The sequence below is a fragment of the Lygodium microphyllum genome, chromosome 22 (genome assembly GCF_053477565.2).
Source record: "Lygodium microphyllum isolate KBCC chromosome 22, Lygodium_microphyllum_v1.1.10, whole genome shotgun sequence".
Lineage (NCBI taxonomy): Eukaryota > Viridiplantae > Streptophyta > Polypodiopsida > Schizaeales > Lygodiaceae > Lygodium > Lygodium microphyllum.
In genome coordinates this window covers 93890718-93905444 of record NC_141156.1, presented here as the reverse complement: position 1 = coordinate 93905444, position 14727 = coordinate 93890718, and the positions used below count along the sequence as shown (strand labels likewise).

At 39.2% G+C, this 14727-nt stretch overlaps 1 pseudogene; it reads right to left on the bottom strand.

Moving 5' to 3' along the window:
• Window positions 1-493: 493 nt before the first annotated feature.
• On the bottom strand, window positions 494-12844 carry LOC148017418 (AUGMIN subunit 2-like; annotated as a pseudogene).
• Window positions 12845-14727: the final 1883 nt, after the last annotated feature.

Sequence of the window (14727 nt, the reverse complement as noted above, 5' to 3'; positions counted from 1 at the left end):
GGCGAGGGATTCAAGCTCAACCTCTAGCCTCTCTCCCTTGATTTGATAGCCTTAAGGCTCTCATAGTGTCCCCATTATATGGTTTTTCTTCTTCCATCTTCACACATTGTGCTTTTAGCCTAAGGCTTTTAAAGCCTTGGCTTTTTCTCAAGGCTAAAATTTAAATGTTTAAAGCTAGCTTTCATCATCTTTCTTATCAATTCCCTCATCACAATGTCTGAATGTCATCATAGTTGCACCAAAATTCCAATAGACATATCACTATCCTTTATTTTAAGAAGTCGTCGTCTCGTCCTCATAATTAATGCATGCATCATATTGACTGATGCCATTGGAGATGATCGAGTATACGGCTTGGTATACTTGGAAGCAGCCATGATGACCACATAAAGAAGATTGATGAGAACACACATAGTGTAGCTTGAAGAATAGAAGCTTGCACTTCAATCTCAACCAATACAATCACTAGAATAAACATAATCAGTCCATATGTCTATCTAGGCCAAGACAATAGCCTTTGCCTAAGCAAATCTTCAGCAGACTCTGATTGGCCAAGATTAGATATGAAACTGCCCCATTTGGAATCCTTAGCAGCAGTAAGCTCTGCTTGATTAGACCTCTTTCGCCTCTAATTGATAAAATCATTAGAATTTGGCTCTTCAAGTGCATAGCTTCCTTGATTCCAAGATGTTGGTGTGGCACACTCAGAATCTCCATGATCTGATCAAGCCCAAGATGCATCTTTCACTCGGGTTGTTGGATACACATAAAAAACTCATGCCTTCTACATGGATGCTACAGAGTCTCTCATTGCTGTAAGCACCTCAAAGTAGCAGGTACATGACGTGAGTGCCACTGGAATAGGTTGCAAAATCTCCCCCCATACTTTAGGTGGGTGTTTGAAACCCTGTGTCCACTGAAAATTAGAGATTGCTGAGGTGAAAGCCCCTGAATCACTAGCTTCTTTAAGAAAAATCTTTCAAAATGGATTAGTACTGGTGCGCAGATCGGACGCAGGTAGCTCACGTAGCGAATTCCCAAAGGTCCCCAAGAACAAAGCACTCTACTTTTTAGCACAAAAACCAATGTAAAAATAAGCACGACATGAGACAAGAGACAAATTGGGTTCAATCTCCCCCATGCCTTGTGTGAGCGCTTCACAAAGCATGTATTTAATGTATATTTCCAATCTTTATGCTCAAAAATAGCCCAATTACAAAAATATGACAAGCTTTTAGCTTTTGAGTTGCTTTCTACCAAAAATAGGAAAATAAAGCTAATGGACGGTGCCCATAGAGTCTGGCACGCCCAATCTCAATGTCCAAATAGAAATAACATATCCAGGCGCATAAGCGCATACAAAATAATAATAAATAATCGATGTCTCTATAGACATAACAAAATATAGGCGTGGCGCCTATCAAAATATAGTCCAAAGATCGAAAACCCGCTAGACTCCAATTCTTTCCTCCGCCACTGCTGCTATCTCTACACATCAACTGAAGCATTCACAATCGTTAGTAAAATAACACAATTAAACCGACAAAAGTGAATACCTAGCAGTCTTCAGCTACATAAATAAATCAACTGGTTAGAAATAAATCCTAACCTTAATTTATTACGAGTGCGCACTCTAAACTCATAAACGTTTATTAATTTAATATGCATTTTGCGGAATCACCCGCTATGGAATCACCCATGTACACACTAAATTAATGAAACGCCCGAAAAGGACAGGCGTCCCCATCAACTTCTCGCACAAAGAATCCTCTTTGCGTATGAGCCCCGGTCATCTAAGTTTACGGAATCCACCGTAAAACCTCACGGAATCCACCGTGGCACGGAATCCACCGTGAAATATGCCTCCTGGCATCATACCCCCGGGGTGGGATAGCAATTGACCTCAATTGCTATTAGCTCAATGTGGAGCTAACAGAGTGGGGAAAGCATTTAGGTCTCTAGCGTGCATCCATTGTGCTTCCTCTATAGGATGGTTCTTAAATTTTACTAGATATCTAGAATACCTTCGGCCAGTTCTAGTGGTCATGTAGTCAGTGTCTATAATGCCTTCTGGTTCAAGTATTTCAGTCTCTTCTTCTAGTAAAGGTGGGTTTTCATAGACAGGGTGGATAGGTAATTGTCCTTTAAATGGTCTCAATAAACAAATATGAAAGGTATTATGAATTTTCCAATGAGATGGTAGTTCTAACTTGAATGCATTGTCATTAATCTTATGAATGATTCTAAATGGTCCGTAGAATCTAGGGGCTAGTTTAACAACTGGATGTCTATCTACACTTTGCAGTCTACGCTTTTCTATTCTAAGCCAAACATAATCATCAACTTTGAAATTCATGGCTTGTCTTTTCTTGTTGGCTTGTTTGGTATATGATTGTTGGGCTTTAGCAATGATATCCTTGACCTCATAAAAAATAGTGTTATGCATAACAGCAATATCATCGGCACTTTGTATTCTATTAGACAAAGATGCAACAGGTGTAGATAATCTATGTCCATAAATAACTTCAAAAGGTGCTTTCTTTGTAGATGTGTGCGGTGTATTATTGTAAGCAAACTGTAATAAATGCAAATGAGTATCCCATGTTTGAGGTTTAGAGATAGTGTATGCACGTAAAAGATCTAAAATAGTGCTATTTGTGGCTTCTGTTTGTCCATTTGTTTCTGGATGAAATGCAGATGAGAAATCAATCTTTGTGCCTAGATTTGCAAACAGTGTAATCTAGAAATTATTACAAAATCTAGAATCTCTATCTGAAATAATCACTTTCGGCAATCCATGGTTAGTAAAAATAGTTTTCAAAAATAACTGTGCTGCTTGTGATGCTGTTAAAGTTTTCTTACATGCAATGAAATATGATTGCTTACTAAATCTATCTACAATTGTCCAAATCATGTCATGGTTAGATTTAGTATTTGGTAAGCCAGTAATGAAATCCATAGATATATGTTCCCAAGGTTTAGATGGAATAGATAAAGGCATTAATAACCCATACTGTTTACCATGATGTCTTTTTATTCTTTGACAAATCAGACATTCGGAAACAAAATTAGACACATCTGCATCCATATGCGGCCAATAAAAATCTTCAGTTAACATGCGTAATGTAGAAATGATACCTCTATGACCTTGATATGGGGGACAATGAATTTCATTTAAAACAAAAGATCGGAATGGAATAGTAACACACAGTCTCTTTTCAAAGAACATGAATCCATCATTATATGACAATGAATCAACAGGAATGAAATTATTTTGAACTAATTTTTGCCAATCAGAATGAAAAGTAATATCCTGGTGATATGTGTCTTTCATAGAAATCAAAGAATCAAAAGATATGATAGAAATGTTATGAATTGCAGGTCTTCTACTTAATGCATCAGCAACTACATTTTCTTTTCCAGGTTGGTATTGAATGATAGGATGGAAACTTTGAATGAATGAAGCCCATTTGATATGGCGGTCAGAAATTTGGGGTTGGCTAAGTAGATGTCTAATGCTTTGCTGGTCAGTCTTTATCGTGAATTCTGAACCCATTAAATAATGCTTCCATTGTTTCAATGCTTGGACAACTGCTAAGAGTTCCTTATCATAAGTGGAATATTTGAGCTCAGAGGGTTTCAGCTTAGAACTAGAATATGCTATTGGATGGTTGTCTTGCATTAGCACGGCTCCTATTCCTGATCCGCTAGCATCAGTCACAACTAAAAAGAATGGTCTATTAAAGTCAGGCAATTGTAGGACAGGGGCATTGGTCAATGCACGTTTGAGTAAATCAAAGGATTTCTGCTGGTTTTCAGTCCATTGATAAACAATGCCTTTCTTAAGAAGTTTGGTCAGTGGTAAAGCAAGTAATGAGAAATTACGTACAAACTTCCTATAGAAACTAGCAAGACCAAGGAATGAGCGTAATTCATGTACATTTTTAGGAATAGGCCAATGCAATATTGCGTCAATTTTCTTAGGATCAACTTTTATTCCTTCTTCTGATACAATATGACCTAGATATTCTATTTCTGTCTTAAAGAATTCACTCTTGTCAGGATTTGCAAACAATTGATTTTCTTTCAGTAATTGAAAAACTAATGATAAATGCTCATAATGCTCTTTTTCACTTTGACTGAACACTAAAATATCATCAAAGAAAACAATCACACAATATTGATATTTTAGAAAAATACGGTTCATCATTCTACTGAAAGTGGCAGGTGCATTAGTTAATCCGAATGGCATAACTAAGAATTCGTAATGGCCAAACTGTGTCCTGAATGCAGTCTTAAATATGTCGGATCTATCTAGCCTCACCTGATGATATCCAGACTTAAGGTCAATTTTACTAAATATAGAAGATCCTTGCAGTTTGTCCATAAGGTCATCAACTCTAGGTATAGGATACCTATTCTTTACAGTGATCTTGTTTAATGCTCGGTAGTCAATACACATCCGATAAGTATTATTCTTTTTCTTGACTAAGAGCACAGGTGCACCGAATGGAGAACTGCTAGGTCGAATTAAACCTCTATTTAGTAATTCTTCTACTTGAGTCTGGATTTCTTTTTGCTCTATTTGATTGTGCCTATATGGGGCTTTGCAAGGTGGTTGTGTGCCAGGTATTAGGTCAATCTTATGGTCTTCTGGACGTGATGGAGGTAAACCTGGTGGTAGGTCTTCTGCAAAACAATGCTTAAAATATGCAAGAAATTCCTTATGCTTAGGGTGCATATGATTTTCTTTTGCGTGCAATTCATTCACCCAAATGAGATATGATTTAGTATTCTTGCGTAGTGCACGTTTTGCTTGAGTATGCGAAAGCAGTGGAAACATATGATATGCATGCATACCAAATAAGGTAATAGATTTTCCTTGAAAATTAATATTCATTGTGTGCGTAGAATAATCTATATTGGGATTATGTTGGTGTCTCCATGGCATTCCTAGAATAATATCACTAGACTGTAATGGGACAACTAAGAAATTTCTTCTTTCAATATATGGACCAATTTGAATTTCTAAATCTTGAACTTCTTGTGTGCCATTGTACCTAGTGCCTAAAAATGCAGCTTTTATGCGATAGTGCGTAGGTACTGTATGCAATTTCAATTCCTTTACCAATTTTGCTGAAATAAAGTCATGCGTACTACCGTCATCATGCAATATAATTCTTTCTTTTCCATGCACCATACATTTCATAGTCAACAATGAATGTAAAGTAGGCATACCTGGTAAAGTGTCGGAAGTAGTAGTAGGATCATCTTCTTCTTCAGTGAAGTCCGGCATATCCTCATGCCCGTCTTCGTCCATAGCTCCAAGGTAGTTGATGTGTGCTGATGGCTTCTTTGAATGACAATTTGCTACGAGATGGCCTGGCTGGTGACACTTGTAGCATACGATGGGCTTGGCTTTGGTCACATTATTTGCAATGGCTGGTAGTCTGGGTATATTTGGATTTGCTTGTTGAATAGGCTTAGGATTTGGATTGACAGTGGATGGTAATGCAGGTGGTTTAGGCCAATTCTTGTGGAAAGATGGTGATGAAAAACGACCTGGATTAAACCTTCTGAAATTTGAATTGAATTGTTTAGATCCATAATTACCGTTTGCTTGGAATGGTTGTGGTCGTCGATCTCTTCCACGTAACTTATCTTCAGTGTCGTGAGCTAAGGAGATGGCATCTTCAAGGGTAGCAGGCTTGAACATATTCACCTCAGCGTAGTAATGTCCAAGAAGTCCAGACATGTACTTCCGCTTATGGGTCGTCTCTGGTACGTCTTCAAGCATGCGTAGCTGTAGAAGTGCATTCCAAAAACGCTCTGTATACTGTGGAATAGGCTCACGATCGCGTTGTTGGAGTAAATCCCATTGCTTGTTAGCCTTCTCATGAAATTGCGGTGGAAGAAAATTTTGCATGAACTTCTTCTTGAAATCTTCCCATGTAGCAGGACATTCTATGCTCTTGCGGACGACAGTCCACCAAAGTGATGCTCTATCTATCAGATGATTAGTAACACACTTGATTTTATCTTTCTCAGGATAAGTTTCCTCATGGAAATAGTCATCAAACTGGCTAATGAATGATAAAACAGTCTTTCCTTCTCTTATGCCATTGAAAGTGCGAAACTTGAAACTTCGTTTACTTATCTTGGATTCCTTGCAAATGGTTTGTGCTTCAAGAGTGGCGTCGATGGTACGGCGTATCAAATCTTCAGCTTGAGGTTCTTCTTTGTCAGTGGACGCTCCTTGTAGCTTTGTCAATTGCGCTTGCAAGGCTTGCCTAGCTCTTCGCTCTTCGTCCAATTGCAGCATGATAAGATCCAGCTTTTGCTCCATGGTAGGTTCGGGTAGGTCGTCTTCAGCCATAGGATCATCCATATGTGGGGTAGTCATCCTGTAAAACTCAACAAACCTTTCTCACTCAAAATCAGTTAGCGGGATGAGCGTAGCTCAAATTTGGGGTTACAAGGCTATATATTTTTGGGTATTTTCTTCTTCAATTTTTTCAAAAATTCTGCAATATTTCTGTCTCCGTTTGCTGAAAGTACTTCAACGAACTTGTAGATAGGTAAAACAGCTTGCTGCGAACAACTTTCCAGTTCTGAGTTTTTGCAAACGAACAAGTCTTCTATGAGTTTTAAGCACTAGTCAGTTCTGATTTAGTCTGACTTGCAGAGTTGCAGACTTAACAGACTTGCAGGGTTGTGAACTTGCTGAACTTAGCCGACTTGCAGAACTTGCAGGACTTGTTTACAAGTGACTTGCTGAACTTGTCTTCTGGAGTGCGTGACCGAGAGTTTACAGACTTCTCTGTCTTGTCTGCCCAGTAGAACTTGCAGAGTATAGAAGGATTTAAGCTTAATTAGTTAAGCTTAAAGCTTAATAATAAGAAGAAGGCCGCCGTTTTTCTGATCGTGGGGGGGGGGCCGTTCTTTTCTTCGCGCGATTTTCGGGATGCTCCTCCTCTTGCCTCGATTTGACGTTTTGAAGCTAATAAGCTTCTTAAGCTTAAAACTAAGCTTTTTAATGAAGTAGATTAGAGATTTCTCACTGTTTTATCACGACTTGATGAAGAGAATTGATGAGTGGTCCTCCGCCGACAGAGAGTGGTCCTTCGCGATCTGACAGTGGAAATAGGGGTTCTTGATCGCCAGAAGTCTGCCTGTATCGATGGTTCGCGACGAGATTGACTGTAGAGGTCGTTTGTTCCTGGAGCTCCGCCTTCGCCCAAGATTGGTAGCGATTGGAAGCCCTTGATCTCTGCTCCGCTCTGATACCACTGGTGCGCAGATCGGACGCAGGTAGCTCACGTAGTGAATTCCCAAAGGTCCCCAAGAACAAAGCACTCTACTTTTTAGCACAAAAACCAATGTAAAAACAAGCACGACATGAGACAAGAGACAAATTGGGTTCAATCTCCCCCATGCCTTGTGTGAGCGCTTCACAAAGCATGTATTTAATGTATATTTCCAATCTTTATGCTCAAAAATAGCCCAATTACAAAAATATGACAAGCTTTTAGCTTTTGAGTTGCTTTCTACCAAAAATAGGAAAATAAAGCTAATGGACGGTGCCCATAGAGTCTGGCACGCCCAATCTCAATGTCCAAATAGAAATAACATATCCAGGCGCATAAGCGCATACAAAATAATAATAAATAATCGATGTCTCTATAGACATAACAAAATATAGGCGTGGCGCCTATCAAAATATAGTCCAAAGATCGAAAACCCGCTAGACTCCAATGCTTTCCTCCGCCACTGCTGCTATCTCTACACATCAACTGAAGCATTCACAATCGTTAGTAAAATAACACAATTAAACCGACAAAAGTGAATACCTAGCAGTCTTCAGCTACATAAATAAATCAACTGGTTAGAAATAAATCCTAACCTTAATTTATTACGAGTGCGCACTCTAAACTCATAAACGTTTATTAATTTAATATGCATTTTGCGGAATCACCCGCTATGGAATCACCCATGTACACACTAAATTAATGAAACGCCCGAAAAGGACAGGCGTCCCCATCAACTTCTCGCACAAAGAATCCTCTTTGCGTATGAGCCCCGGTCATCTAAGTTTACGGAATCCACCGTAAAACCTCACGGAATCCACCGTGGCATGGAATCCACCGTGAAATATGCCTCTTGGCATCAAGTACGCATTGGTTGAGTACTGGAAAAGGAAGCCAAGCCTCAAAATGCTAATGATCCAAACAATTGCACCCCCCTAATGTTTCGTTCCATGTTTGCTTAAAATACCTTCTCACTCATGCAAAATATCTTTTCTTTGTCAGCTGAAGCCGACAAAATATAACCACCTTTTGCTCAATATGCCCTTTTAGCTTTTGTAGGCTACTAAATGTTAAACCAATTTGGCATATGAAGAGACATATCATCTACATTGGCAACATTCGAATTAAGTCACATGGGGAAAGTCCAAAGCGAAGGATCAACATTACACCCTTTTCCTTTAATCCTTGAGTCTTGAAAATGGTTTCCTTCATATGAACCTATTTTTCAATGAATTGTGCCTATCCTAACTACTTGTGCATTTGACACACAAACCTATTTAATCATTCATGCAGTTTGCAAATTAAAACCATGTAATACAACCATTCAAATGATGCTTCCACACAAAAATTGATAAATGCATTGAAGGAATTCTGCCTAGCCTAGATACTTGTGCTCGTGTGTCTTGCAAACTAAAAGACACACATAATGGGAAATAAGTTCCTAATGAGGTTGACAGATGTTTTCAAATTCTTGGCGAAAAACTCAACCCTCAGATTTGCAGTGCTAGATGCGCAACGTCATGACATCCACCCCCTCCAAACCTACACATCCTTTGAATGGTGGGCCACAACTATCCATCCTCATCACCGTCAAGATCAATGGTTAATGCGATCTCCTCATCTTCTACAAAATCATATGTAAAATCCACATCCTCATCAATAACATCTTCTGGTTCAAGTCCATCATAAATCGCATCATCCAACTCCTCAATTGCATAGGTTGTATCATCTCTTCTCTTGAATAATTTGAATCTCTTTCATGCAATCGGAATCTACAAAGCCATGCCATCAAGCTCTGTCAAGGAATACGTAGCATTATCATGGACATGCTGCACCAAATAAGGGCCCAACCAACGTCTCAAAACTTAGCAAATAGCACTATACTGATTGTCTAGACTGATGTGATAGACCAACACAAAATCTCCCTCCTCAAACTCTCTGTCTCAATCTGTGTCTACTATCAAATCGGTCTTTGTTTCAAATTGTGGTCTCTTTGAGCTTTTGAACAAATCTCTCATTATCTGCAAGCCTCCTCTCCAACTGACAAATGCGAAGAGCCAAAAGATCCTCTCTAGTCATCTCTTCTTGCTGCCACGATAAAGCACTCCAAGTAAGTGTGCAAGTCTCTATAGGCATGAGTGGCTTCTTCCCATACATCAACTCAATTGGCATATATCCTATAGTCACATTGTGAGTAGTGCAATCAACCCACAACGCGTAAGGCAACAACCTAGGCCACTCTCTGACCCATCCACCACATGCTTTGGCCAAGGCTTTCACAATCCACAGATGTCCTCTTTCACTCTTTCCATTGCCTTTTGGATTATATGCTAAATTCAAAGTGAGTTTAATGCCAAGGCAAGAGAAAAACTCCATAGCCTCATTAGCATCCAACTAAGTTCTGTTTGCAGTAATTTTCCCAATGCATCCATACTGGCGAATAACATCCTCCAACAGAAACTTACAAACCATTGAAGTAGACTTCATCCTTAATGCTCTTCCTTCCACTTGATTTGTGAGATCTTCTCATGCCAAAACAATGTAACGCATCTACCATAATCCAACAAGCATAGTAATCAAATCAAGAATCCACTTGTAATGAGTACATAGTGAGTAAGTAGGATGAAGCTCATCTCTATTCCTCACTGAAGAAACAACTAACAATCAGTGCATGTCTCAACAAACTGTGAGATATCTCTGTACATGCCTCTCCACCAGTAGTGCTCTTTAATCTTCTCATAGCTTGCCCAAAGAGCTCTATGTCCAGCCCAAAGATTTTCATGAAACTCTTTCATGATCCACACTTGTGAAGCTCTATCACATATAAATCTCAATGGTTGTTCTCCTCGCTTTCGTGGATGCTTCCAAAGTAGCCCACTTTGCAAGAAGAAACTGTAATCTTTTCTCCTGATCTTTTTGAGGTCCTCATTAGTCCACCCATCCTATCTAGACATGTTACTCAAATAATGACCAATCTATAAATACTCTCCCATATACAAAGACTCATCAAAGCTTTCCAAAGCAGATACATGCCAAATATGATCAACATGCATGCGTGAAAGATCAGCCCCATCATCAACATCATCAATGCAAGAAAAATCCATGTCATCATACCTCGCTCAGGAAAGCATATCGGCTACTAGGTTATCTTTACTTGTTATGTGCGTGAACTCAAGATTCATGGATTTTATGTACCCAATCCACCTAGGCATAGGAATATTTGGAGTGAAACAACTTGTGATCATACCTAGAAGAGGCAAACAATCAGTTTTGACCACCACAACATCACCAATGAAGTACTTTGTATCATTCTTGAGAGTCATGACAACTCCCAAGAGCTCCCTCTTAATTTATGGATACTTGCATTGTTGCTCATTTAGGACTTCCACCCCAAACTGAATAGCATGCATATTCCCATCTGTGTTGTCTTGGCCAATAGTCCATCCAATGCTGATAGGACTAATATCAACATCAAGAACAATAGGTCTCCCACACTCATAATCTGCTTTCCAAAGAGTCGAAGTAGCTCTCAAGAATCTCTTCAGCTTCTGCATAGCTTTAGTATGTCTCATCTCCCAAGAAAAATGTTGTCATTTCCTCAAGAGCTAGTAGAGATCATCTATCATATGAGAAAAATGAGGAATCCAAATGAGATAAAACACAAGCTCTAAGAAACCTATGAACCTCTGAAGTAGAAGAGTAAGTCTCCGCAATCTTCTCTATGGCATCAACCTTGGCAGGGGAATGGTTCCTACCATAATATCCATATATATGTCCAACAATCAAAACCTCTATTGCACCATAAATAGACTTCAATCCTGACAAGGTCAAATTCACTTCCTCTAGCCTACAAAGAATCCTCTGAACATCTTTAATATGTGCTGCCACAAAGAACCTACATCCATGATCATCTAAAGTCTCATCCTTCTCTTTCTCCAAACAACCCTTAATAGGCAGATCATGAATGAAAGGCATGGTAAGCTCTGGAATAAAATCTTGTAAGACCTTTTTCATCCCATTCATCATATAAGCAACCGATTTCGTAGCTCCTTGCGCAAGCATACACATTCGGACAAGGCCTAAAGGTTTCTTCATCGTAGTCAAATCTCTGCTCTCAAGGGCAAGCTGGAACTAGTCATATCCAAAATAAAGATCACCAAGTGAATAGATAGCACATCCACAAAAAGCCTCTAGAAACTCATCCACTATAGGTCATGCACCAACATTTCCAATAGTGACCCTGTTCACTGGCTATAAGTCATGTATAAATCTGAGTGTCCCATTCTTCTTAGGAACTCTAAACCATATATTAGAATATGAAGCTGAATATGGTTCTAGAATTCCCATCCTCATCTGCTCATTCAAAAGATCCACCAATTTGGGAAAATGAGCCCTAGGCATAGGAATAGACTGTAGATTCTAAGGAACATGCGAAATGGTAAAAATAACCATAGGCATCACAACCCTAGGATCAACACATCCAATCTCCTGAGGGGAAAAATTACAAGATTTCCCATGTTTGTATAGCATCTCATCAAAACATCTAACCTCTTTTGGAAGCAAAAAATCTTCAGTCCCAATCTTCATCTCTTTTAGTGTCTCAGCTCAAAACTTGTGTCCAATACCTGCAGGATCTCGTAAAGGAGGTTACATAATGGCTCTCCTTATAATCTCATCATTGTCCAAAGGTAGCGGTCCTGCAACAACGGGTCTAACCTTCTTGTTAAGTGTCTTATATTTTGTTTGTACTTTGGCTTCTTTTCTACAACTTGGAAATTTCAGCCCTTGTTTTAAATACCCTAGTAAAAACAAATTTTGCTACGTATAAACAACAACATCCAACTCTTTCTGTTGAAATATTTCAACAGAGAACACTTTTTGCTAAGAATTTTCAACACCCAAATTTCTTCAGGCATGAAATCATAAATTTTTCAATACATCGCTATTCAAGCATAGTATTCAAGCATGAAAGCCCATCATAGAGACCATCTACCATGTCTTCTTTCTGTAAAACACCTGCAAGATTCAATTATTTCTCTTCTCTCTTCACAAACTGCCTGGTAGCTCTAGGCATATCAAAAATATGTTGAAAACATGGAGTACTTTTAATGGATACACCCTAAACACATGAGGAAAAACTGCCACTACCAGCTGGAGGCAAGAGCTTCCTGTGTCTTGTATCACCATCATCTCGCAAAATAGTGCTACCTAACAAAAATCTGGCTCTCCTACTGAAAGAGGGGAATCCCTCAAAGAATCCTTATTCTGCTGATGGTTAATACAAATGGTCATGAACTAGATAGCTCTCTTTCCATCCTTGGTTCGGATCCATGCATAAGCAGACCCATCGTCCAGAACCTTTATCTCCATCTGAGACTTAGCAATAAATGGCTGTCGCAAAATAATAGGACAGGAATAAGAATTCTACACAAAGAAATGATAAGACTCATCCACATCTTCAATAGAAAGCTTCAAGTTCAGACAAGCACCATACAAATGTCGTGCAGTGTTGTTGGTCGCACCTGTGCACCAACCATGGTCCACATCAACTAGCCATCTACCAGTATCATATAATCCATGCACTATGACATTAATTTCAGAGCCATGATCCAAAAGAGCAACACAAGGGGTCTCTGTCTCACCAAGCTTGATTACAGTCTCCGCAATTGCATGAGCCTAGTGACTACGAGGAAAATGGCTACGACGCACCAATCTAGGGGCGTCATCACTCTTCGCATATTGTACAAGGTGAAGTAAAGGATGAAGAGTCTTGTTGGAATGCATACATAAAGCTCGATTTGTAGACTCCTTGATAATATTCTCATGAGAATCAATCTCCTAAATCTGCAACCCATGAATCTGCAACCCATAAATCATAGCCTCAGCACCCGCTAAAGACTCTCGATGGATCATATCCCGTGTCAACTCTTCAATAACCTATCATTTTCTTTTAATGTTGTCGATGATAACATCATGAAATTCTATTTTTGTGATCCCCAAGACTTCTACAAGAGTAAATTCAATTTTGCAATTAAGAATCCGATCCTCAAGTATCTTTTTTTAGTCCGTAGTCATCTCAATGTCGGAAAGCAGCTTGAATCCAAGTTGCTTTTTTCGCTTTGCATCCTTTATCTTTTGCGCTTTCTGATCTTCCTTTACTTTTGTCTTTTGAACATCAACCATACTCTGCTCCGTGCCTAAAGAAGAAGGCTGAAGAACTAGATCACTCCTCCTAGTAACCTTCTTCAATCCTTCAGGCTGATCATTTTCTCTTTTCCGCTTCTCTTCAATAAGCATTTCAAATCCTTGAGATTTCTCCATAGAAGCATAGATGGAAAAGACATCAACTCGATCATTCCATCTAGTCCCTTTTTTGATTGCATATCTTATGGCTGAAAGTTCGGATGATAAAGCTTTTCCCTTCTTATTTGTGTACAATGCATAGGACCATAAAGGAGATTCCTCATTCGACAACTGCTCTAACAGAAGGCCATAGGCAACAACTTCTCTTGCCACCTCTCGCATCACACAAGGAGAGCACAAAAGAGACTTCTCCAACAATTTCTTCATACCACCCTTACCAAAATTTGGTTTGATTATTGGATGTTCTGTATCCCCAAAACATGTCATTTTTTACTTTTAGACTACCAACTTCAGCCTTTTTGCCTCTTCAAAATCCTGACATTCCTTTCGCTCATGGTTTGGACTATCACACCACATGCAAGGATGAACACGATTATTCTTGGAAGAATTTATAGAAGTATAAGAAGTTGGGGCTGAAATTGAAGCAAGACTAAGTGGTTGCTGCTCCATTTTGGTCATTTTGATTTGTAGGTCTTTTTAAGTTCTTTGCAATTTCTTCCACTATATCTTCGATAGTTGGTTTTGCAGATGGTTTGACGATCGCAGTAGGAATAGGCATAGGCGAAGAAGTAGGCATAGACATAGGCTGAGAAATAGGAGAACTAGTGGATGGAGTAACAGGAGAAGTAGGAGAAGTGGAGGTAGGTAAAGACATTGTTGGTGGTGATTGCATGCCATTCTACAAGTGATCCTTCCATCTCCACCTCTTTGTTAGTGTAGAAACCACATTGAGAGCATCCTGCCAAAGATCAAAAGAGTTATGGGAAATACAATGATGAATTCTCAACCTGAGAGAGAAGATTAGTAGGTGGGATATCAAATTTTATGGGAAGTATTTCGAGGAAGGCAAGCAGCACAACCAAGCTGGAACTCAAGTCAATCTTCATGCGACTCATGACGATGGAAACTTTGATGTAGGTGAGGGCTTAAAGCTCAAACTCAAGCCTTCTCTCAAAAATTTGATGGCAATCATTAAATAAGGCAAGGGATACAAGCTCCACCTCAAACCTACTCTCTAGAATTTGAAGTGAGATCTTCAAGGAGGTGAGGGATTCAA